Source organism: Miniopterus schreibersii (assembly GCF_964146895.1).
Source record: "Miniopterus schreibersii genome assembly, chromosome: 11".
In the NCBI taxonomy this organism is placed as follows: Eukaryota; Metazoa; Chordata; class Mammalia; order Chiroptera; family Miniopteridae; genus Miniopterus; species Miniopterus schreibersii.
Window position 1 is genome coordinate 61,645,625 of NC_138111.1, and position 25,997 is coordinate 61,671,621.

The following is a 25,997-nucleotide window of genomic DNA, read 5'->3' on the forward strand; positions in this document are numbered from 1 at the left end:
GGCAGAAGAGGGCTTGCTGGGACACATGGTAGCTCTGTTCTTAATATTTTGAGGGCCCTCCAGACTGTTTCCCACGGTGGCTGTGCCAGTTCACCCCCCCCCAGCGGTGAATGAGGCTCCCTTGTGTCCACAGCCGCTCCAGCACTTGCTATGACCTGTCTTGTTGGCAACAGCCACTCTCACAGGGTGAGTGGTGTCTCCCTGTAATTTTGATCTGCGTTTCCCTGATGGCTAGTGAAGTTGAGCATCTTTTCATGTATCTGTTGGCCATTTGCACGTGGAACATCCTTGCTAGCTGGTCATTCAGCCTCTGTTTGGGCACCATCCGTGACTGGAAACTCAGTGCTTCCTAAACCACCTCACGCTGAAGTTTGGCAATAGGGATGCCATGGAAAAAGCACAGGCTTGCAGAGTGAGAAACACTGGGCCTTCGGGCTCTGCCATGCACAGTGAATGTCCTCAGCGGTAACAGTGGTGCTAAGTCTTGGACTTCTCGCGTGTCAAATGTGGGTGATGATGTCTGACTCTGTTTCCTGAGTTCACTTGGCTAGGCCTATTACTCATGAATCTAGGTGTTTCTGTAAACCTATTTTTTTCTGTAAACCTAATTTGTAGATGTGACTAACATCTAAAGTCAGTTGATTTTAAGTAGATCGCCCTCAATAATGTGGGTGGGTCCCATCCAAGCAGCTGGAATGCCTTAAGAGCAAAAACGGGGGATTCCTAGAAACGATGAAATTGTGCCTCAGGACTGCTGTATCAACTGCTGAGTTTCAAGCCTGCCCTGCAGATTTTAGTCTCAAGATTACAGTCGTATCAACGCCTGGGAAAGTTTCCAGTCTCCTGGCTTGCCCTACTGATTTTTAACTTGCCCAGACCCATTCTTTCTAGATACAAATATAGATTTAAATATATAGATATAGATAGGAATTGAAAGGGATTTAAAAAATCTTCTAGGTAAAGATAAATTCCATCTTATTTGTTTTCTCAAACATGCTTAAATCCCACCAGGAACAGTGACATCACAAGTTTCTAAGAATGCTCATGGCATTTCCAGTGGGGTTACATCATTACCACATATTACATATTACTATATTAATATATATATGTTGAATATATTATATATATGCCCTATAGGATATGTGTGTGTGTGTGTGTGTGTGTCCTATAAGATATGTTTTATTGGCTTTGTTTCCCTGGAGAACCCTAATTGATAGACTACTTCACAGAGACGCCTCTCTTGAGGATAAAAGGGCACTCAATAAGTCTGACTCTCCCATGACCCCTTTCCAAACATTATCTGAAAATTGTCTCCCTTCAGCCGCTCCTGTTAGAGTTCTAACACCATAAATGCAATGACTGGGCCCTTAATAAATTTATGTAAGAGAATATTTTTGCTCTTAGGAAAAACACACTGATGTAACCAAAGGATCAAAGGACATGCATTTGCAACCTACTTTCAAATTGTTGTGGATAACTATGTAATAAATAGAGAATTGCAAAGCAAATCTGGCAAAATGTTAACAACAGTTAATTCTGGGTAAGAGGATTCAGGAACTCTTTGTACGATTCTTTAAACCTTGCTGTAAGTTTAAAATTATTTCAAAATAAAATTTTCAAAATGGCAAAAGAATAAAATAAGTGAAATGGCATAGAGGGACCCAGCCAAAGCCCTCGTCTTACTTGCACGCCTCTCAGAGCACCTGGCGTAGGCCTGTAGCTGACAGAAGCCCTTGGTCAAGCTGAACGGCTTTCGCCTCTCATTCACGGACAGGCCTTTCCCTTACACACTGGTTGAGCCCAGAGTCACATTTAAAGTGGAAAGAGCGGTCAGTGGATTCAGTCATCCTCCATCACTGGCTTACATGCTCATATTGGAATGATTTAATCTTGGTTTTAAAACTGGATGCAGTTTAATTACACTTAAACGCAGTCTGGTTTCTCTTCAACATATTCACCACATAGGTATCATTCCAAGATGCTTCCTAAGTTCTAGCTTGTTAAGCCTTCCTCTTGGGTGACAGGAGGCACCGAGCCCACCCCAAAGGCCCCATTTGGCGACATACCCCCAGAGGGTCATTTCCTTTGGGGCGCTGCAGTGAGGTTCTCATTTAAACGCACCGCGCCGTTGGAACGGTACAATGCTACACAAAGAGTGGATTTCACTCACGTTACTACCCAAAGGTCACAACTTCCAGAACAGGTTTCCTGCCGCTTTCTCTGACGCAAGTAATTGTGACCCGCCTAATGGAAGAAGGCCACGCAGACCTCTGTTTACAGGGCTACCGTGGAACCTCCCAGACCTCTCTCAGAACTTCCTAGAAAACGTGTCTATTTGGCGGACGCCCTACAATTCCAGCCCAATGAACATAAACTCTCTCCCTCAGACTTCTCTTCAGATGTACATCTCCGGGGTCCCCTCTCATCTTCTCTTGGTATCTGCATGCCTGTGGCCCCATGAGGCACAGGAAGTCCAACCAGAAAGCTGAAACCCAAATTCGGTCCAGATCCTTGCTTTGTGCCTCTTGAGAAACCCAGGGACTTAGGTAAGAGTTGGTGGCTGCCTGCGATCCGCTCCAGGCCCGGTCATTCCTGGTCCCTGGTGCGCTGAGTATAATGCCCACCTCAGAGTGGCACACACATCACCCCTCCAGGCCGCAGCGCAGCCACAGACCGCTGAGAATAATGTGCCGCCGGTGCCTCCCTGTCCATCTAGCTTGGACAAGCCTGTCATCAGATACACAGGAAAAGTTCAAGAACTGTGTTACCCACGGCCTCTGAGTGCGGGGAGGAACTGAAAAACGGTGACTCATCTCGGTTTCCAGATGGTGCAGAAAGCCGTTTGTGCAGGTTGGGCAAGGCCCACATCACTCAGGCTTTATTTCAGAGTTAAGGTTATCAGAAGGTTTTAAGCTTTATAAAATTTTTTTTATTGTTTTGGGGCAGTGTTTCAATTCACTTAAATACCAACCTTTTTTTCCTTTCAAACCTTTCCCATTGTCCATCTAATTAACACGACACATAACTGCCCAATTCATCTTCTCTTACTGCTCCTTTGCTTAAATAAGTAAGTCAAACTTCTCATTTTAAGCCTTCACATCCACAATGAATTTCACACTTTTGTAAGTGGGCTTTTGGGTTCTCTAGAACTTGCTACAGCTCCCCTTCTAATAACTTTCCTCCTGCCCTTTTACAAGGGTTCTCCGCACCACTCCTGGTAAAAATGCCCCTGCTCTGTCCTCTAGATCTGTGCTCTTCCACCTCGGTGCCTTTGCTGATGACAACGCCCAGCCCGCTGTGTCATCTTTACCCCGACCTGACAGGATCCCACCATTCTTTAGGCCTCCCTACAACGGCTCCTCTTTGATGGACTCTTAATGATCTCCCCAGACAGGAACTGTCTTCCTGAGGTGGTTCCCGAAGGGCCGCATGACGAGTCCTCTCGCTATGATACTTTCCTGGAGGCCCCGTTTCCTCCCAGGGCAGGAGCGTAGCAGCGTCTGAGAGCACAGGCTCTGGACCCAGAAAACACAAGTTCAGTTCTCTTGGCTCCTCTATTTCCTGGCTCACCATCTCAGCAAGTTACTTATTAATCGGAGTCTCAGTTTTCTCAATGATAAAATGCAGATTTAAAACAGTACCCACTTTATACACAAGGACGGAATGTGTTAGTGCTATAAAAAGCACTCAGACTAATGCCTCGCAACGCAGTATCCACCGGGAGTGGTCCCGGATACAGTATTAGTGTTGTTTGTGCAAATCGTCCTCCCCATACAAACTAACACTTTGCATAAAGGAGCTCTAAAAATACAGGTCAAACAAATATCAACTAGATCCAGGCAGCCCAGCGCAGCGGTTATACGATGTACTTGCACTCCTCAGAACGCACCATGCTCTTCCCAGATTTTCTATATCTTTGCGTGTGCAGTGGCTTTTCCCCTCCTGCTGTGATAAACGCCTACATGTCCTCCAGTTCCATTCAGATCTCACCTTTTTCCCCTTTCCAGATTTTTCTGAGCAGGGTTAAACAAGTCTGTCTCCTGTGCTTTCACTGTGCCACGAGCCATACCTCTATTTTCCTACTGTTACGATTCCTGGTTCTCACGTCTACGTCTTGATTTAACTGCGAAGACCCGGGGCACTAAATGCGGGTCTAGTCATCACTCAGTCCACTGTGGTCGGCACAAAGGAGGCCTTTAAGAAACATGCTTTCAGTGAGAGATGGATGCACTTCTATCGCCTTTTCTCAATAAAACACTGAGCTTTCAGTCTGTGTAAATCTACAGATTCACTATATCTTACCTTTAAATAAATGACATCTGCTTTCATGTTAATTTGAAATGTCATGCCCGTCGCAGACCCCCATGGACACTGCTAAGGACACATTTCATTTTCACCCTAAATTCTCCCCAATAGACTCAGGGGTTTATGGACAGAGTGGCTGCTCTGAAGCTTAATGTGATGACCTGGGAAGTTTTCTGAGCTTCAGCACTGCCTCTTTAATCCATAGTTCCTCCCACCCGACGTGCGTCTGATAATTAGAGCACCTCCACGTGCACTGCAGCCCACGGTGCTGCAGTGTTTTCTTTTTCCCAGTGTAGCCATTCGTCACCCACTCGCCGATCCATCCATCCGCGTGGCCAACAGTGGCTACCTACCAGGCACTGAGCTCAGGGCAGGAGACCCAGTGATCAAAAAGCAGGAGGCTCGCCCCCAACCAAGCGTGCCGTCCACGGGAGACAGCCAGCAACCGCCACACAGAGAACCCAACGGGGTGAGCTACGTGCCGCCAGAGGAACGTGCAGGGAACAGGGGGTGAAACGCAGGAGGGCAGGGGCTCTGATCGCCGGTAAGGAGAGATTCGCAAGTGCTTCAAATGTCATACCTCCAAGGGTCTGCGGACAGCCCGGTGCCACCCCAAGTTGTCCTTTCCAATGACTGCAGCAAGGGAACGGGAACAACCTCTCCGCGCGCCGCTCGGCTGTTCGCAGGGGCCGTCAGAAAGCACTTTATTAGGAAACCGAAGAGCCCTTTCCCTGTAGTCAGCCTGCGGGGAGGTGGGACATGGGAGCCGAGCCCATCGGTGCCTGCGTCTAGCAGCTGGAGCTGGAGCCCGTGAGTCAGGGCTCTTGCCATGTTTCCAGGCCTGCGGGAGGGGAGGCCTCGGCTGGCAGCCTGGCATCTCGCACCCATGAGGAGCGCTCGGGGGAAGGGCGCTGGGGGCGCCAGGAGTGCTCCGCAACCCTCCCGCCTCCCGGGGCGTGCGTATCCCCAATGCCACCACCGGCCGGGCCAGGACAGCGTGAGCGCCAAGACCCGCGTTTCAAAAAGGGAGACAAAGAGGTGAAGCTCCTGCCGCCCGCCCACCTCCCTTATGTGCGGCTGGAAAATAAAACGGAATAAACAAGCAAATTAGCAGCCGGTACGTGAGCTTCAGATCACGAATATGTTTTGAAGGCTCTGCCAGCCAGTTCTTCCCAGATTGGATTTGTTTGTGTTGGGAAAATAATAATTAGCAATTATATCCTAACATCAATGGCTAACACGCGCTGAAAGCTCACTGCGTACCAGGCGCCGGGCTTACAATTCCCGTGATATCCTTTTAATTGTTACGGACCTCATGAGGTGCTGCTCCGCAGACAAGGAGTTTGGGGTTCAGAAGGGCCCAACCAATCTGCCAAAGTTCGCGCGTGTAGTAGGAGGCTGAGCAGACATTATGCCCTTGATTACCTCAAACACGCTGGACAAAGAGACTTTACTCGGGGAGATGGCACAGGACACAGCATACAAATGACGCTTTATTCAGTTGTATGCCTGAAACCTGTATGGTTTTGGAAACCAATGTCAGCCCAATTAATTCAATTTTTTAAAAATGTAAAAATCCTAAAAACACACACACACCCTATTGCTCTTGAACAATGTACTCTCCTAAAAGTGAATTAAAATATTGACTTAGGATCATGAGAAGCATGGGCATTGCTTCCTACCCCCAGTTATTAAGCAACCTAGAAATTCATGTGATGTCCTCACAGTTCGACAACACATCCTCTGCATCCAGCGGCATTTCCCCCTTGCCCTGTATTTGTCGGTAATAGTTAAAAATACTTAGGACTTCTAAGAGGATTAATCACAGGGAAAAGAACTTTGCACACTTGTTCCTAGTTTGCTGAAGCGTGTTTTAGTCAAATCACCACGTCTGTATACATGCTTGACAAATGATCTTTGTTTCCTGCTAACAATTAGTTTTAAATTATTTAGCATAATTTAGAAAAATTCCTCATATTTATAGTGGGACAGATCCTCTGTGTCTGTATTCTGAAGTCTAAAGAGTTCCCAATGAAAAAATAAAACAGGGCTCTAAAAATAAGTCCGTGAGAATTCAGGCGCTTTTCCTTTAACTATTATTACTATTATTTAGAGACAACAGAATTTGTAAGCAGCTTGCGATAGAATAAGCTCGACATATTAAATCACAGACACCGGAAGGGAAGGTGACTTAAACGGCTTCTGCCACTTGAAAACCTGGATGGGAAATTCACCAGGCCCCAGCCCTGGGAGGGGCCTGAGTGACAGACGACCGAGGAGAAGGCTCCTGGCGGCACACTGAGTAGCGCAGGAGGAAACGAAACCTGGCCGTGCCCTTCCTGGTGACTAGACGGTGACTAAAGCACTATTTGGAGGCACTGGAGGGAGGCAGGGCCTCCGGGAAGGCCCTGAAGCGTCCCACTCAGGACGCCCTCCCACCAGCACCACCAGCATGGCCCTGGAGTTCCCTGGAAAGCGGAGTGGGGGCCGCCCCGCCGTGAAGGACGCCCCGCACACCATGCCCCGCGGCTCCTCTGTGCCCTGCCCTCGGGGAGCCTCGGCTGCAAACCCCCGGGGGCCTGCTCCCAGCCCCTGCCCGGGGCAGCGAGGGAGGCCGCTCAGAGCCGCCGGGCACCCCAATGTCCTGCTTTCATTCCTACTCCGCCGTCTGTCTGTCCCCAGCCACCGGGCACCGAGGGCTGGCCTGCAAACGTGCTACCTGCCTGTCGTCCTCACATGCCCCCTGGTCCCTTGCTCTCGGCGACCGTGCCAGGCTGGTTCCCGCCTCCCAGGCTGCACGCGGCCTCCTGGGCAGCCAGGGTTCGGCTGGAACGTCTCCTCCTCGGAGAGGTCTCACCCCATCCACGCTTCCCCGGGTTCACTGTCTTAATTCAGTTCTCAAACCCTGAAGGTATTCGACTTATTTGCACACTCTCTGAAGCAGCCTTCCAGTTTCCTTGCTCCTTTTTTTGTTCCCTTTCTCCGTTTTTTTCCTACTTTTCTCGCTTCTTCACCTTGACGAACCAACGAACGACAAGTTGTGCACCTGGGGTGGGGAACGTCCGGCCCGCGGGCAGTACTTGGCCTGGCCCAGCCAAGGCAGCCGCAGGCGGGACTTGAAATCCAATCAGTCGCGGAGCTTTTCTCACAGCTAATTCTTTACTTGATGATTTTGGATGGCCCGCGAATGATGTTTTAAATATCCAACTGGCCCTTGGCAGAAAAAAGGTCCCCCAGCCCTGTATATGAACAGCTTTCAAAAGAAATGTGCTGACAGTTTTTTGTTTTGTTTTTTTAAATGGTTTTATAACAATAATCCTGAGCAAAAAGCCCAACAACAAAAACCACCTCCCACCATACCGACTGCGAGTGACAGCAGCGGGAACTGAAAACTGTACCTGAGCCAGGCCTCAGGCAGGCACCCCCTCTTCTCACCTGCAGAACACCAGCCCTGCTTCGACTTAGGGAGCCGCCTGGCTTTCAGATGCTTCTGGGCTCTTCTGCTGAATGCAGTCTTTAAGCTAATTTTTAGTCACTTTGTTTCTTTTGACATCATTTATTACATGCCTCCCTCCATTAAATTTAAACTTCTTAAAGCCCCTAACGTTAGGATTGATCTTTCTGGTTCCCTGCCTTGCCAACACTGAGGATAATGCCTCTCACCTATTAGCAGCTCAACAAATAGTTGTGAATGGACTTTGATTTTCAAAGGGAAACCAGCTTGTTTCCAACACCCAATACAATAGGTTTTTGCCTGTTACGGGAGCTGACCACGTGTACCCTGGCTCTTGACTTTGGCCCTTGGAAAAGTACATTTATTTCATACTCACTAGTCACTCTGCTCTTGAATGCAGCCCCAACCGATGAGGCGCTTCGTGATCCCATTTGCATGGTTTTATGGCCTTAATTACAGCCCGAATCCTGCCGTTGGAAAAAGCTTAGCGGTTCTTCTGTGTAGACAAATGGATCGGGGCTAAAATCTACCTTGAAAAATGAAGCCGCAAAACTCTCTGGAGTCATTCACTCTGGGACAATTGTCCCTTAGTATTTTGGTTACCAAGACTCTATTAGGTGAAGGGGGGGATACAAACACCAACACTGGGACTTACTCCCTTAGCAGAACCTCACCTAAACCAGTGGCTCCTGGAATCCCCATTTAGAGAGTAAACCTGAAAGCAGCCCTGTGCTAACAGGACCATGTTCAGACCCCTAAGCCAGACGCCAGGTTAGAGCTAAGTTCCTTGCAAGTGCACCAGGCACGGCTCTTATCCCCCTACCTAGAGAGCAATGGGACAAAGAGAAGCTCCACTTTCCTCCAGGTACAAAGCTCCGCCTGGCGGCAAACAGACGGAGCAGGGGCGAGCCTGGAGCTCTGAGGCCGCTGCATCGGCCCAGGAGTAGAGAAGCGGAGAGAACCGAACATACCCAGGAGCTAAAATGGAGTTACAATGAATATTTACTGCAGGTAATGGGATATACGAGCATATCGTTAGAATGCATGTTACTATGTGAATTCAGTACCCAAAGCACACAAAATTACCTCCCACCATAAGTATCAAAATAATACTTCCTAGAGACTAATTTATTTTCAGCCACGCTCTTCTGTTCCACCATGTACCTTATATAAAACTCGATTTCGTTATCTCAAGGTCCAATTCTGAGGGTACATTTAAAAGAGTAACCGAGGTCCATTAATGAGGATCATTTTTTCTTCTGGAAATTTGAAAATGCACGAATAATGTTGGGGTTAGACTGACATCAAGATACATTTGATAGCACATTCTAATTTCTCCACCGAGTTCATAAATAACTTGGAAAATCCCACCCATTTTAAATGAGCGGAAAACCACATCCTGCATAATGCTATCTGAGCTGTGTAAATTGAAGATTTTCTTTCATTTACCTCTTAAAATTGGATTTATCTACCAATTATTTCAGCCCTCCAAGACAAATCTGCACACATTTTTATTAGCATGCCACTTCTTTGTAGGCTGTTCTTGCAAAGCCAGTACGTTTGCATAAAGCAGACGGAAGTGGCAGCAGGGTCGCCTGCTCCCCGGCAAGGGGCCCAACACGCTGAGGTGCTACTTTCTCCCAGCTTCAGGAGCAAGACGTCCCAGTGCCTGCTGATATCTTGCCTGAGGGTGGGTCATCAGAGCAGCGGCGTAGCCCTTGCCGACTCTCTAGTGTTCAGAGCACCTTGAACATGGTCCCTGAAACTGATGAAGTGAGGTCCTCACGGGTATCTGGAGCAGACAGAAGTTCCTCCTCGCTCGGCGCTGGAGAAAGCCTCTATTGATTTCTTGCCAGTGTGGGTATCTTCATTCCTCGGCCCTGAGGCGCGTCCATTTCCAGCCCAGCTGCTGGACCTGTCTACACTGAGGGCCGACTGCTAAGTTGCCAGGTGAGGCCTCACTGCTCCGCCCGCCTGGCGCCTTCCTTAATTTCAGTCTCATCTGTCTTCAGCGCTCCTTTTGCCTGCCGCGTGCTCCTTTATGAAACCCTTTCCTCTCTCCCTTCTCACCTCCTTTAACTCAAACTCTGCCTCTAGGTCAGTGAGGGAACAAGAATGTGCCTTTGTTAAAGCCCCGGGCACATTATCTCCCGCAAGGTTAGCATACGGAGGCAAACCCCTCAGTTATATCTGATGTCGGGAGGGTCACGGCCAGGCACTGAAATAGGAAAACACTGCAAATTCAAGGCCAGTGTCTTCAAAATAAAAATCGGGTAAAGTGCGTATCATTAAAGGAACTGATTTCAAAAAGTGAGAGATCTACCCTTAGTGTTTTCTTCTATCTTTATGTAATATGGAATCACCATTCTGTGATGCAAGAGAGTAGAACAGGGTGGGGGAAATTCAAGGTCAACCGGCCCTCGTTGGGATTATGGAGCTGAAGGGAGCAAAAGCAGGAAAGTAGCAACACTGTAGAGGTGTGTAAAACCTCACAAATGTGGTCTCGGATCCCGACTCGGCCGTTACTGTGTCGCAATGGGCCAGGTACTTAAGCTCTGGGAGCCCCAGCTTTGATTTATAAAAGATAAACATAATAACAACAGAGCTTCTGAACATTAAAGACACAATATGTAAAGTGCTTACTGCCTGGCTGTGGGTTAAGGGAACGCTGCTCTCTGAGAAATTCTGTAATCTTCATATCAAAAGCCTGCTGTTTTGGGATATTCGAGGCGATGAAGCTACCGGCCTCTCTTTTGGGGCGCTGGTATCCATTCCTAACCCAGTTGCTCCCATCCCCCTTAGTGCCCACGGAGCTCCAGGCAGCCGCGGTGCTGAGCACAGGCCCCGCTCGTGGTCTCCCACACAGACAATACTTCACTGCCTGTGCTCCGCTTCGTCTCTTAGTGCCATCGCTCCCACACCTTCGTCTGTCCTTACTGATCTGGATCCAGTTCTTCCCACCTCGTGAACCATCCCCGATGGCTCCGTGGCTCAGGTACCTCCCCTTCCCCTAAATATTTATTATGGACCGAACCTGTCACTTGCTAATTCCCTCTGCTGGGTCCTGCTCCAGGTATTCTCGGGCATCACCAACGAGTCGACATGGACTCGAAGAGATGCCCAGCCACTCGTCCACTCTTCTGCCCCCGCCTCCCTCTTTGCCCCAACGCTGACAGTTCCGTGGGGTGCTGCCCCCTCCACGGGGTACTGATGCCTTCGCGTGATACCTGTGGGACTCCTGCTACACCCTGTGTGGGTGTCATATCACCCAGGGAGTAACCGCGGCCCCGGGTCCCCAAACTGAGCAGCATTCCCCAGGCAAAGGGGGGACAATGCCTCCGGCTCGTTTGCTGTCCCCTATTGAAGGACACAAGCCGTGTGCCAGTACCTTACAGATATGAGAGCACTGTCCCCTGAAGACTAATATCCCGCAGAGTAACTTTCGGTTCCATGTCACAGGCCTCTCCTTCTCCCTAAGCCCTCCTATGGGTCAGCGGCGAAAGGAAGTGCTAGGGACAGGTCCCTATACTAGAGACAAATCCCACCAGCCCATCAGCCCCCCCCTCCCTCTGATGCCCGGGACCAGCTGTCAGGCCAGGTCAGCCTGTGATCCCCCCGTTCGGGCCGCAGTCTCTCAGGGAGCCCCTCGGTGCTCCGGACGCGCCCCAGAGCAGCTCAGGCCTTTCCAGGTAGGCACCCGGAACGGGCCCCGCTGGGGCACGCGGCAGAGCACACCGCATTCATATCCTGCGCGGGTTCATTTCACTCTCGATCATTTCACTCCTTGATTTTGTAATTCAGTTCTTTGTGTGGCTCTGTCTTATCTCTGCATCTAGATCACAACAGGCCCGAGAAGCACAGTCGATGTTAAGACACGGTAGGTATTAATCGATGTGCTTTCTGGGTGATTTTTGAGGGAATGTCAAATGGAGCAATACCCTGAATTTCAAAGTTATTTGGAGGTTTGGATGAAAGTCAAAGGATGGGCATCTGGTGATGCAAAAACAGTGCCCAGAAAGCCCTCATCCATTAACTCAGCGAACGTTTGTTGGGGGGCTACTGCCTGCTTTGCACGCCACTGGGCAGTGGACTAGGGTGTAAATCGGGTGCAGCAGTGCCCACAGGAGCTCTCGGCCTCACAAAGGCACGGCATGCATTCAGAAACACAATTTGGTGCCTTCACGGCTGTGACAAACATAAACAAACTTAAGGTAATGTGAGAACACACACATGCAAAGGAACCCAGCAATGTTAGAAGGCTGCAAAATTAAGTTCTTAAAAATAAACACTTACAACTACTGGTGACATTACTAGGTCACCGGAAGATCATTTTTATGTGATTCCCTTTATGTCTAGCGACTTCAGGTTTAGCGCCAATGAAGACAACGCCCCTTTTGGCCCCGGCCTGATGGTGGCGATGGCTTTCCCAGCGTGTGCTTACCCTCACACTCATGGAGCTGTATACATTAAGTACGCACAGCGTCTTGCGTGTCAATAGTATCTCAATAAAGTAGTTTTTAAAAAAAGCAAAAAGAAAGACAACACCCCTTTGCTGTTCTCCCTTGTGGGGGTAGAGTGGAGGTAAAACACCTGAAGCTGTTAGGTGCCAAGGTGACCTGAACAGCTGGTGATGACTTGGGGGCAGGCCCTTATGCGCCCAGCAGTAAAGAGACGTGTGCTCTTGCCCATCTCACAAAAGATGAAAGAATGGGCGGTTCTCCCTGCACAAGGCCAGTGATGAGGAGGCCAGTGCCCCGCTTTCTGTACTGACCTTCCTAGCAGAAAGCTGCAAAATGCATGTTTCCCTACAAGCCACTTGGCCAGTGCTGAATCTCCTCTGAGATAGTCGGACCTCCAACTGACTCAGATTAGAATAGTGATGTTTTCCTATGTAACAACCATAGCAGGTATTTCCTTTCCTCCCATTAATAACAGTAACAGAAACAATATGTTTATTTTAATTGTGGCAATAGTCCTTCTTAAAAATTTCACTCAATGCAAAAATATCTGATCTGCCCTGCAGAGTGTGAAAAGCAGCTGCTTTAATTTCTTTTCAAGCACGGTGCAAACTGTTGGAAAAAAGGTAAGGTGAATGCGATCCATTGGCAGAACAGGGTGACATTTACAAACACCCGAAGTATACTGCGAATGTCTCTCTTTGCCAGTAGGAAGATAATTCTATTTTAAAAAAAAATTAATAGAGTGTGCAATTTGGAAATATTGGCAAGAAATTTTACTTCCAATGTTTCAAATGCAACATTTAAATAGGAGTTTCAGCCTACTTGATTTCTAAAGCAAATACAAAGTGCATATTCTATTCTTTTAACCATTAAAAGCCTCAATTGACTGTTAAAACATTTCACACTGGAAGAAGATGTCATACACACATTCATTCTTTCATCAGTTCACTAATTCACTTATTTATAAAAACATATTAAGGGACTGATAGGTGCCAGGCATTTTAAAAACTTCATTCAATTATCAGCATCTCCCCTTTGCCAGGCACTGTTTCAGGAGTGATGACTGTTACGACCGGAAAGAACAGTGCCCAACCTTAAGGAGTTTATAGTTTGGTGGGGGAAAAAAAAATAGAGATGTGGAAAGCAGCTAATACGGGGGAGTGACGTCATAAGTAATATACTTTGTTACTAATTGACTAATACTCTGTTAAAGCAGATATGGCAGATCTTTACATTTGCTTCAGTACACCTGGCATTCCTTGATTCTGATTTGTGACCAATTTGTTTCTAGACTTAAATTGTAAGTGCCTCCCTGGTATATATTCAAACCACGGATACTGTTTTTATTTTTGTGTTTTTTTTTATGTGGAAAACACTTGCTTGAGGCTGTAACTGTTTCCAAACGAGAAACAAAGTGCCTGTGGAAAAGGCAAGCTGAATATGCTATTGATCTTTATAACCCACACATCTGGGGTAACGTCAGTGCCCAGCCCCAGAGTCCCACACAAACCCTGCCCTTGACTACGCCTCTCACAGCACGCGGGGTACAGAGGCCGGTCACGGGCTCGCCGGGGGAAACACAGGACCTGGCAGCTAGAAATGTACTTAATGCGCTTACTTGCTGATTATTACGAGACTACAATTTGAAACAGTCAAGTTATTTCCAAGAGAAGATTCTTTCTTAGTAAATGGATCACACTGACTAGAGCTAGTCACGGGACATAGCTCACAAGGATGAAGCAGCTATCACTCACGGGCGAATATGTACAGACTTTAGGACAAATGAGATCAAACTGTAATTTACCATCCCTTTCAGGACAGTTTTTTTCCGAAGTTCTTCTAATCACGTATTTCAGAGGGCTCTGGCCTGATTAATATTCTATTTGATGAAAGATCAGATGGATAAACCGCTGTCTTCTCCGCTGGGGAAGCATATTTTCACTGTGCTGCGGGTTCACACCACGAAACACACGTTGATTGTGAATAAAAATTATTATAAGTTAGCTTAGACACGGTATTATAGTGATACCTTGCAGCAGATCAGCTCTGAGCATCTAATTTGCATTAACTATGCGCAGAGACGTTCAGGAACAGGGGAGGAGAATGTGAGGATTTGAGAACGACCAGAAGCTGGGGTACTGGGCTCGGAAGTTCTGATGCCTCCTCCAGGGTTCCCGCTTTGCTAGCAGCCACCTACGAAACCCACACATATAACTTTTCCAATATCTGCAGTCTAACTCCCGGTAACTGAGACAGCATCTTCTTCCTACCTCAGTTATTACGTAAGAATTTTTTGTAGTACCTGTGATTCTATTTATTATGCTTTTCACTTGCATGGCCCAAGGAGGGAGATTATGTGCCAAGAGGAAGGACCCTGAAACCCAAGACTTCAGGTGCTCTTTACGAAGTCACGGAACGATGGGCACAGACTTGTGCATAGGCATTGCTAACATCCTGAGGGCTTAGTCTCTAGTTTTAAGACTTTTTACATGAGAGGTCTAGACAGAGACGGCAGATATGTGATGCTGATTATGGCTTAATCCAAGTAGGATGTGCTGGAGGAAATTCCCTGAGATGCAAAGCCCAGATGGATTCCAGCACCATGGGAATCATGAAAAGGGACTTAAGCCCTTAAAACTTTTCTATCAGAATTAGTTTCCAATCCACTTTGAATTGCTATCATTTTTTTATAAAATTGCATTTTTGAGTCACACCTCAATACCATCTGCAATATTTCCAGTGCCGGAGACAGAACTTTTATTTTCAGTCTTGATAATTTGCATCATATTTCCAGCCCACAACGTTTTTACTCGACATTCCAGAACTCGCTGTTCTTTTCAACCATCCCATAATGGCATTTCAGCTGCGGAAAGGCAAGTGCGGTTTGGTTTCCAGTCATCAGGACTGACAAAGAATTACCTGTCTTCGTCCTGGTGTAACTGAGAGCAAAAGGGATGCAGGGGCCAGCTCAGTGAGACCAAACGGAGATGAATGAGAGCCGGTCCCCGCCTGAAGGACTCACGTTCTACCCAGAGAAGCCGATGTCGGAGAAGCATGTCCCAGGAGTCAAGAAGCACCGATCAGAGCTGGCCAGATACACAAGGCAGGGCAGGGCACACCTTGTGCAAGAGCGATGGGGCCAAATAAGCAGCCCGCCCAGGAGGCCTGAGCGTGGAGAGATAAGGGGCCTCATCACGGACAGCTTCCCAGGACCCCAGGGCGCATTCCATATCAGTGCTTTACCCTCAAGGCATGGGGATGACATGCGGAGTCTGCTTTTAGCTGTAGGTTTGAATGAGAGGAAGACAAAACTGAAGACAGAAAGACATTTAAAAACGACTAGAGCAAAGCATTTTTTAAGAAGAAAGAGAATTCTTGCTCTTTTCTGCGAGGCCCAGCTCTGGCCCCGCCTTCTTCATGGAGCTCTTCCCTGAGGCCTCCAGCCCACGGCTTTTCCTTCCCCCAATCCCTGGAGGTCCTGTCCTCTACCCACGCTCCCTCCTGACAGTTACGGTACTGACCTTTTCCTTTGTTGATATATCTGCTCTGCTTGCCATTGGCATTATAAGCTCACTGAGGGTAAAGTTAGTATTTAAGATGAGAGATTGTCAAAGAAGACGGGAACCCAGACTGTTCCATGTGGCCCAGTGTCCCTGCAAAAGGGGCCCTCAGCGAAATGCTCCAGGGGGTGGTGCTAACGGTGCCTGTAGGCTGGTGGAACAGGCGTCGGCCTCGAAACCCGGCTGCACGGTGGGTGTGACATGGAGCCTGTGTATAGAATTCTAGGGCCCGGAGTGTGGAAGCCACCCCTCCGAAAGGCCACCCCCAGGAAAAGGGGCTGCCTGAGAACCACAAGGTCTCTCCGGTTAAAAGCTAAGGGAAGGGAAAGAGTGTCCAGGTTTCACTGGAATGAATGATAAAAACAGCAAAAATCTCACTTATGGTTGTAACATAACTAGAAGGGGAACACGCTACTGGAGGTAATGACCTGTTGGGACTGACACGCGGGGAAGCCCACAGGAAAACAAGTTCGCATGTTCATGGGGGGAGAGAAAAGGGGCCTATGTATGTGTGAGGCGGCAAGAGCTGGAACGGGAAGAGGGACAAGAGAGACGGGGAGAGAGGCTGAGACTGTATCTGGCCAAGGCCTGTGTTTCCACGAGTTGTAACCTGTGGGAAAGGGGGTTCAAAACCACTCGTTTTCCTCCGGTTACCGACGATCCTGCAATTATAAGGAAAGCAGTGGCCCGTATGGCAGGCAAGCCTCAACTCTTTCTTTCTGAGTCAGTCCTTACAAATTAACACACCAGTAAAGGCATATGGCTGTAAAACCCTTTGCACGTGAACATATGCCGCCAGACCAGTGTTCCACAGAACACGCGTCGGAAAATAATACATGAAATTACCTTGGTTCTCTCTGTTAGAGGAAAGAAAATCCTATACAGATGAAAAACAAAGTATCATTCAAATAATTTTAAATTTGCCCACTTACGCAAATATTCAATGAATTATAGCTATATAAATCCATATACAACATTTACGCCAAGAATTACATATGAAATTTGTACGAAAGCTTTCTTTTCTTTTTCAAAAAGGGGGAATCAGTTAGTTATTCACATATCAGTAACTCAGCAAACAGGACCTAGCAAAACACTAGATGGGTCCCCCATGAAAACAAACACCATGGGTTCCACTCTTGAGCTACTTTCAAGTTCATGGAAAAGCAAAAGACACACACATGCAACAAGAAGGAAATCACAGACTATTATAAAATTTTATCATAAATAGAGCAAACTGCACATGTATAATGGCATAGAGACTGGGCTGTTAGTTTTAAGAACTGGAAAACAGAGTAATAATATACTGGAAAACTCGCAGGTTTTATAAAGGGGAGAGAGACTCGTCCTGACGGTATTAGCTGTGTGAGCCTGGGGAAATCCCTGGCCTTTCTGAGTCCCAGATTCCTCATTGTGCACGTGTGTGTATGTGCACCTGCCTGGCAGGGTGACAGATACAAAGGACTGGTATTGGTCCCAATATTCAGTTTAGGATGATGACCGTTATTACTCGGTTGCTACCGTCCTGTTGGATTCACCAGAAAGAGACATGATATAACCAGGTGTGAGTGATCCTTCCTTTCACATTCTGCAGAAGAGACTCTGGAAAGATTGTTTGTCTCCAGCAGTATCTTAATTTCATGCTAAATCTTACCCTCAGCATGAATAATCCCTTCTAAAGAAACGTTCCCTTTGCTCACTCGGGGGTTCCCTGCCACTTAGTTCAAACCTTCTCACACGCATCTGACGAAGCTATTAGCCCCCAGCGTGACTCTGCCTGACTCTCCACTTCACTGCACAGCCGCCCCCGCCCTCGGAGTCTCACCTTCCCGAGCACAGGGCCTGCCTGCACTCTGTCCTCTCCTCCATCGCTCCCCTGCCCCCCGGGGCAGCAGTGAGCGCCGGGGGAGAGGAGCCGCTTTCCAGGCCGGCCTTGCTGCGGATTCCCACCGTCCCCTCCAACTCCAGGGCCCGGATCCTCTGACTTACCCCTGCCTGATTCATTTCCCACCTTCCACTGCAGTTTCCCAGTCTGCACTGTCTTCCTTCACATCTCAGGTGATCATCTCGAGTCTGCCTTTTACCGAGAAGGCTGGGGCCACCCAAAACCAACAGTCTACAAAGCACTGGCCCAAAATTCATGGAAGAGTCTTTGCTATGTCCCCACTCTCTCCCGGTGAGGCTTCAGAACATGTGTTGTAAGATTAATCATGACCATTACCCTGTAGAGTATTATTTTACATGTTGAATGTAGTTTTCATTCTAAATTTACATTTCAAAATAAATGACAGTCTTTCTTATTAAATACATTTAACCCAAAAAGGTTAATGGCGTAATTATACATGTTGCCCGATTAATGTCACAGAACTCTAAAGACAGCCCCTCTGAGTGTAGATGAAAGCAGCATTTCCAGATTAGAGAGTAAGTCAGCGGACCGGGGTGATCTGTTTGCTCCTGTAAGATAGAGGTTGATGTTTCATTTAGTGGCTTTCCATGTGTTTTATTGATTCTAAGAACTATAATTTGGTATGAAAAAACATTCTAGCGATCTTTGGTTATAAAGAAAACACTATTTACCTCAATATCAAGGCATCCAGCAATACAATTATAATATGGATAATAATAGACTGTTAAACAGGGCATCACAACACTAAGTTTAACTCATAGACCTGCCATCATTCTAAGAAAGAAATTCTTGATAGAAGTACATTAGAACAAGATCCCCTCTGAAACTTGAAGAGAAAAGCATATATAAGTTAATAATAATAATAATTAACAATACTAAGAATAATGATACCACCACAGCAACTAACACTAAGGGCTTATGAAGTATCGGGTGTTTTGCTAAGCACCTCACCTCTCATTCATTTCTGGGGACCAAGGGTAAAATATTCTGACATTTGGCTGAAACAAATAGACTTTGAGGTAGAATGGCTACATACATAGACTGTAAATAATAATAATTAATAAAAATAATAATAATTAGAGCAATAACTTATTTATAATATGTCAGACATTCCACCGCATGTTGTTTATCTATGATCTCATTTGATCCTCACAGCTGCGCCGTGGGACGCTATCTTCATGTTGCTGATTGGTAATAAAACCTCTGAAGTGATAAATAACTTGCCCAAGATCACATAAATTTTAAGTATAAGAGCTGGGATTCAGTCTAGGCCTCATTTAAGTCAATGTCTATTTATGAGATAGTATATTTTTAACTATAATTTGCCAGAACCTGCCCCTTGAAAAGAGAAGAGGGCAGCTGGCCAGGGTGCCAGCATTCCAATGTCTCCTGCCCAGAGATGTCCACACCCAACAGCATGGAAAGAGCCACCAGGCCTTACTTCTTCTCTCAAGCATTTGAGAGCTATAAAAACAAAAATTCAAAATTCGTGACAGCATGTAAAAGAGAACCATTCTTTATGTATAAAGGCAATGAGACATTTAATGCATGAATATCTGTTCTTTTGTTCCCTTATTTTAGATTAAATACTCCATACTCCTAGTGCTTAGGTAATATTACATGTCACTATGTGATTTAAAAGTATCTGTTACTGCCCGGCCGGTGTGGCTCAGTGGTTGAGCATCGACCGACCCATGCACCAAGAGGTCGCTGGTTTGATTCCTGGTCAGGGCACATCCTGGGGTGCAGGCTCCATCCCCAGCAGGAGGCAGCCGATGGATCCAGGACCTTTCACTCTCATCGATGTTTCTCTCTCTCTCTCCTTCCCTTTTCCTCTCTAAAATCAATAAAAAACATATTAAAAAAATATCTGTTACTAAATAATGGCAGCAACCTATAAGAAGATAAGATATCCTTGATCTAACAATGAACACGATGAATTAAACACCAAATTGGCCCCTCACAAAAGACAGAGATATTTCCTACTGTTAAAAATACACGAGTTATGATTTGGATCTGCGGCACAAGTTTTGATTTTAATTTCCCAGTCAGACACATTTATTGAATACGTGCGCAGCTCTGTAATTAAGGTCTCAGATAAGAAAGACAAAGATTTGGTCTCAAGGATATTGCATGTTGGTGAGTCACAGAACATTTCCCTAAGTATGCTCGTTTAGAAAGAGACGGTTGGATTTTTTCCCAGACTGTGAGAGAACTTCTCTGAAAATAGGTGATTCAATCCTAGAAAATGATGAGTCTGGTGTACTACTGGGGAACGTATGACAAGGGCAATTTTCAATGAAATAACTGGAGAGAGAGGGACGCTGTGAGTCAGATGCCTCCTCCCGCAGAGGTGTTAATGCGCCCGGCTCGTTAGAGGATTGTGCCAAAGGAGGCCGGGCTGAGGTTCACTTTCATTCGTCTTGTGTCTTTCTCGGGCTTTGTTCCCGAGTTATTTCCCAAGCTTTAAAGTGTCCCCTGTTATTTTGACCAAATGTGTGCGGTGATGGAAAGGACGTGATATTTTCGGCAGAGTGACTTAACCAGGTTGAAGCAAGCCCTGTATGCCAAGGAGGGTGGGTTTGTTTTCCAGCCATAAAGCTGCGCGGGCCATGCCTGCTGCGCTCCCAGGAGACAGGCCCCGTGATTGATGTGCTGATAAAACTACGGAGGGAAGGGTAGAGCCTGAGAGATACAGGTCTCAAAAGGGAAATAAAGAAGGGTAGCAGCTGCCCCCATCTTAATTGAAGCATAAATTTCAGGAACAGGATCTGAGGTTTCATTTCAAGCACACATTGGGAGAGTTTAGCGCGCGTCTGTGTGTGTTTGTATACCCGTGTGTGTGCCGGGAAACGCGTACGTTAAATTACTTTCACCCCATGTATGAAGAGTTTCCAGAGCATTTCTAAAAAAGGAAACGTTGCAAATGCAGAAGTTCGCTGATTATCCCCGAGAGACACTCACTGAGTCAGCGTTTAGCAGAGACGTGCAGAATCCGCGATGGGCAGGAGCCGTCCCCTCCCTGGTCCAGCAGAGAAACAGGCGACGTTTCTACACTGCATGTTTGCTGAATGCCCCTGGTCGTCTTTTCTGCCTGCCAATACCTGCCTTGCCCACGCCCCACCCTCTGCCGGAATCATCTTCTTAGAGTATAAATCATATCACATCACTCTCATATTGTGACACAGCCGGGCATGCAAACTGCCCAGTCCCGCCCTTCCCTGTCCGCCCGACCTCCTCCCGCCCTCCTCCCGCCCTCCAGTGTCAAGTGCCATTCTCCAAATATAACATTTATCTTTACCTCTCGGGGACTTCGCCAGACTGTGCCCTGGGCCTGCAATGCTTTCTCACCTATTTCCCATCACTAAAAATTCTCCCCACTTTTAAGCTGTGCAGCTGAAATGCCTCTTAGGCCTCCAGGACCTTCTCATACTTTCATCTATTTTAACAGCCCTTCATCTTAGCTTCTGGAAAATTTTGGTGGAAACTCATGAAAATGTTCAGTTCATTTTGCCCGAGGTAAGCTATTTACATGCCTGTTTTACTTTGTGAGTGTGCTCCACTTGAGGGCAGGGCAGGAAGGGCGCTAATTGGTTTCTGGCCACCTACTTGCCTTACCTACGGTTGGCATTCAACAAATGTCTGGAGAGCAAACAACTATGCAGCCAAAAGGTATTTAAGGCTCACATGAGACTTTTCATAATGGAATCAGCTACCTCACTAGCTCTCAAGGTTTGTTCTCGGAAGACTTCAGGAGGAGATGAGTTGCACAGGTGAGAATGTCCCCTGCTCCCTGAAAAGAGCGAGGGACACGCTACATACACAGGTGCTACTTTCGCGTTTCTCATGAACGGCCTTGGGGACTGCCTGTCCCGGGACGTGGGCCACGCTATCATCAGCAGTGCTCTGAAAAATCTCACCGTTTATGCCTGTCTTAAAATTCCTTTTATGTACGAGCATACAGTAATGTAAGCCTGAGGTGGGCAAACTTTTTCTTTAAAAGTGCTTTAAGAGAAAAAATTGCTTTTAAGCTGTAGAGCACTGCACATTTTTGTGGCTTTGTTATAAGCTTCTGAGAAACAGAATTGGGAAATCTTGACACTCTTTTTACTTTATAAAAAATCTAACAGGCGTCAGCATCAAAAATGTACCTGCCATTCTTACAACAAAGAACAAACATGAACTTAAAACTAATATAAACTGTAAAGCTGTAGTATATAAATTTTCTATTCATTTTAAAAGAAAATATATGAATTCACATATATTTAACCAGGAAAGTATACGAATTCACTTCAATGTCTTTTATGTGCAGGGGGCCTTTCAAAACCCTATGTTTTCATACAGGACAGTGGCATTTGCTCTCTCTGTGCTCCTGGCCAACAGGATTCACTTCAAGAAACTATGAAAAAAAGAGGAATTATGTTTCTTAATACTAGGGTCAAAAATACTTGTACCTTCTTTGCTCTATTAATAACTTATACAAATCAGAAAGATAAATTATTCTAAACGATAAAAATATATATCTGACAGAGGAGAGTGTTTTGTGATGAGATCAATAAATGTGAATAACTGCATTATCACATGATGATTTACCTTTAAACTAGATTTAATTGTCTCCCTTCCCCCCATTCCTGTTCTAAGTACATTTTTTGCTTGTTTGTTTTTAATATATTTTTATTTTTTTCAGAGATGGAGAGAGAGAGAAACATCAATGAGAGTCATTGATCGGCTGCCTCCTGTGCGCCCCCTACTGGGGATGGAGCCTGCATGCTCCCTGACCAGGAATCGAACCGTGATCTCCTGGATCCTAGGTTGATGCTCAGCCACTGAGCCACGTGGGCCTGGCTCTAAGTACGGTTTTTAACATGGAATCCAATTTTGTTCAAAATATTGAAATAAACATCACCAGGATGAAATTATTTTGGACTCGGCGAATAAGACTTAAGAGCTTAGCCATATGGAAGTTCATCGTGAAGCATTCTTGTTATAATTATTTGCTTGATACTAATGCTATGAAGCATGGAACTAGGTTGAGCTTTATCCCACAAATGCATCTGTGTAACGATGTCCCTTTTATTGACAGACTGGCAGAGCTCTTCTAAATGTGGATAACCCGCCTTGCCACTTAACAGGACAAACCATCATTCACTAACTCAGCTCATCAAATAAGGATTTCTGCCATGAGTTTGGTGATCTATACTTTTTCCAACAAATTTGAATGTTGTGACTATTTGAGTTGTGTACTCTCATGAGAAGTGATCTTATGAACAAGTTAGTCTTTAGGGAATTGGGAAGTGAAACTTTAGATAATCAATTGTTTTCAAATACTTTAGAAGCTGTCGTCTATATCCAAATGGTTATCTTAGGCGATAACTTATTGACTAAGTTCCATGTAGTTTATTTTTAGAAAATAAGAAAACTAGTTGTAAAAATCCTTAAAAAGTTCAAGTGACCCAGAATAATCTTCCGTTACTGTTTTCTAAATTCATGAGTTTACTTATATATATTCTGTTTCTATAACTGATATCAAAAGAAAATCTTGCTTTGGAATGCATACAATTCAAAGAAGCCTTAAAGCTTTAATGGTCTGAAAGTCAGAGGACAAGAATAACTTGTGGTTTCTCAGGTAATTGTTGATAACAAACTTAAATTATGTTATACAGGAGGAAAAGAGTTAAAGAGAAAGATAAGAGGATCTGATCAAACTATGGTTAATACACAGTAGTTGAGAATTGTTTCTAGAATGCAATAAACCAAAGTAGAGAAAAAGAGTACCTGAGTAAGAGTATACTATTTTAAAGTTTAGAAGCCACAATAACAATAGAGTATGTCATTGTATCACCGTTTTAAATACTACTTAGAGAATGATAAACACTTTCAAAGAAATGAAAGCCAGAATAATAGTGTAATCTTCTAAACTGAAGTAACCCTTGATATTTATAAGATCACATGCTATGAACTGATACATTTCTATAATATAAGTAAATACTTAATGGCAACACATTCTCTTCTGCACCTTCAAAAGTATAACTGTTTATTGCACTGTGGTTTAGAGTAGTTCCTGAAAGAGGAAGTCTCTACTGCTTGCAGTTATTGGCTATTGCATTAAACTAGCATCCATAGCATTCCTGTGTCTGCTTTATATGTATTTTTAAAGGGCTGCTCTTTCCTCTTGACAAAAAGGGGACTCAATTATTACTATATATACATTTTGCTGAGTCCAAGGGATCGCCAATCTTTAACAACCCATTCAGTGGACTTAGAAGAAAATTGGAAAAGCTATAACTTATTCAATACACCTTGGCAGCACACGAAAGCCCGTAGAGCAAGTGATAAATGATCAGATGTCTCCCTCAAATCTTACCTGGTTTACTCTTTTTAAAGATCCGACCCCTGCTGTCTACCATGCAAATCTCTGGGCCACTGGGAGAAATCCAAACTGGGTAGTTGATCATGATAATTCCAACACGTCACGGGCGGCATCTCTCAGATTCCCACGAGCCAACTGCTTCAAATGGACCTGCGACAAACAAGGCATTTCTTCATTTTAATGGAAAAATAGTGAACCGTGTCTTAGGTCCAGAAGGCATCACTACTTAATCAATAAAGAAATGATAAAGGACGGTGTGAGGGGCCATAAATGGCTTCTCAATCTGCTGATAAACATTAAAGCCAGAAGACTGAAGTTTATGTTCTACAGAAGGTGTTTTTTATAGGGTACATGCTCTTCTTCCTGTGATTATGAATCTATTTGAGCTCTCAGTATAAATAAACATTATTGATATTAAAAGTCACACATTTTATATTGTGCATCCCTTCTCTGTCAAGTAGGTGGCCATTTGGAGTACTCAGAGTAATTTTTGACTCATTAGCTCAAGGTAACGGGGCAGTGAGGTTTCAACATGGCAAAACCGGGAGGAAAAGTCTCATCTAGAAGAAAATTTATATGAAGGTCTAGATCAAGTTCAGTCTCCTTTGTGAGTTCTGACACTGCCCTCCATGTCCACATTCCCAATATAAAATCTGCACCATCTCTGAAGGACAGTGCATGAGAAACTCCTTCGAGGGGCATATGTGAGGTGCTGCAAATTCAGCAGCCACCATTGTCTACATCGAAATACAGACTTGAAGACAGTAACCAGCAGGGACATGCTGTAGCCAGAGTATGGGCACAAGAGCCCAGGAAAGTAATTAGATAATTAATTTTGGTGCAGCCTACCACGTATTTAATTGTTCAACTATCTATGTTTATATGAGTAATTGTGGTGTTTAGACTTCATAAGCATTTTTAACTTCCATTCAAGGAGAAAAGCCCCAGGCACAATGAACAACGTAATTACACTGATACCTGCCACACAATTCTGTTCAATAGAAATTTAGAAAGATACTAATGAACAGATTTGCTTCTTGGTCCTTTCAGGGTAGCCTTTAATAACTATTATAATTTTTTAGCTACAACCACCATATTCAGTTATGCATATCCAAAAACAAATATTATTTGTTTTCTAAGTAGTGAGAAAGAAAAGGCTGAGAGTTTATGCTAAGCCTGTAGGAGGACTCGTGTGAGTGTATGTGCTGCAGACTCATGGACACAGGTGCAAAAACTGGTTTTAACAAGCCACAGACTGATAGATCCTCGTGCGCCTGTGATTAGAGATTCAAGTGTTCCCAGGAGTCAAGGTGGAGACTTTGCTGAAAGACACAGTCGTAAGATACCCTATTGTGCCATTGCAGCAAGAACGGCAAGGGCCGGAGTCAAGCACATACCTCAGACTAAAATGCAACACTCTCAAATAAGGCCTTAAAAAAGCAGGTACACTTGGACACAAAATGACCATTCTGCAATTCAGAACAGGAGTGTTATTTTGGTGTTATTACTGACACACACACACACACACACACACCGCTGAAGTTTTCTATCTATTGATCCAAGCTCTGGTATTTGTTAAACTAAACTTTAGTCAACTTCTGGATGCAAAATGTTTCTATTCATGCCCCAAATTACTTTTCTTCTTTAGAGATGCTCTGAAAATGATCAAATCAATTGCCTTATGAAACAAGTATGTTTCCATGAGTTGTAACCCTTTTTGGTCTCCTGGCTGCCATGCAGGATACTGGGAGTGGTCATACACTGGTCGACCACATGACAGAGAAGTGTTTATAAACGAAATCCCCAAGCTCTCAGACTTACTATAAAGTGAGGAATTTTTGAAAGCTCCTTGCTTTGAAAGCACTCCTCTGTGCCCTAGTGTGGCTTATACTTTAGTTCTGGCACTTGCTACAAAAGACTGAAAATAAGAATCAGAAATACGACT

General features: G+C 45.4%; 1 protein-coding gene across 3 annotated transcripts in view; it reads right to left on the minus strand.

Moving 5' to 3' along the window:
- Positions 1–25,997, minus strand: part of LINGO2 (leucine rich repeat and Ig domain containing 2) — a 1,050,740-nt gene that overhangs the window by 243,830 nt on the left and 780,913 nt on the right. For 2 of the 3 annotated variants that reach the window (XM_081152398.1, XM_081152397.1), the window contains exon 6: positions 24,047–24,202. The gene's annotated coding sequence lies outside the window, so the exon portion shown is untranslated. Of the gene's footprint in view, positions 1–20,646; positions 20,728–24,046; positions 24,203–25,997 lie in introns of those variants that run through there. The other variant, XM_081152399.1, reaches the window with a different exon arrangement.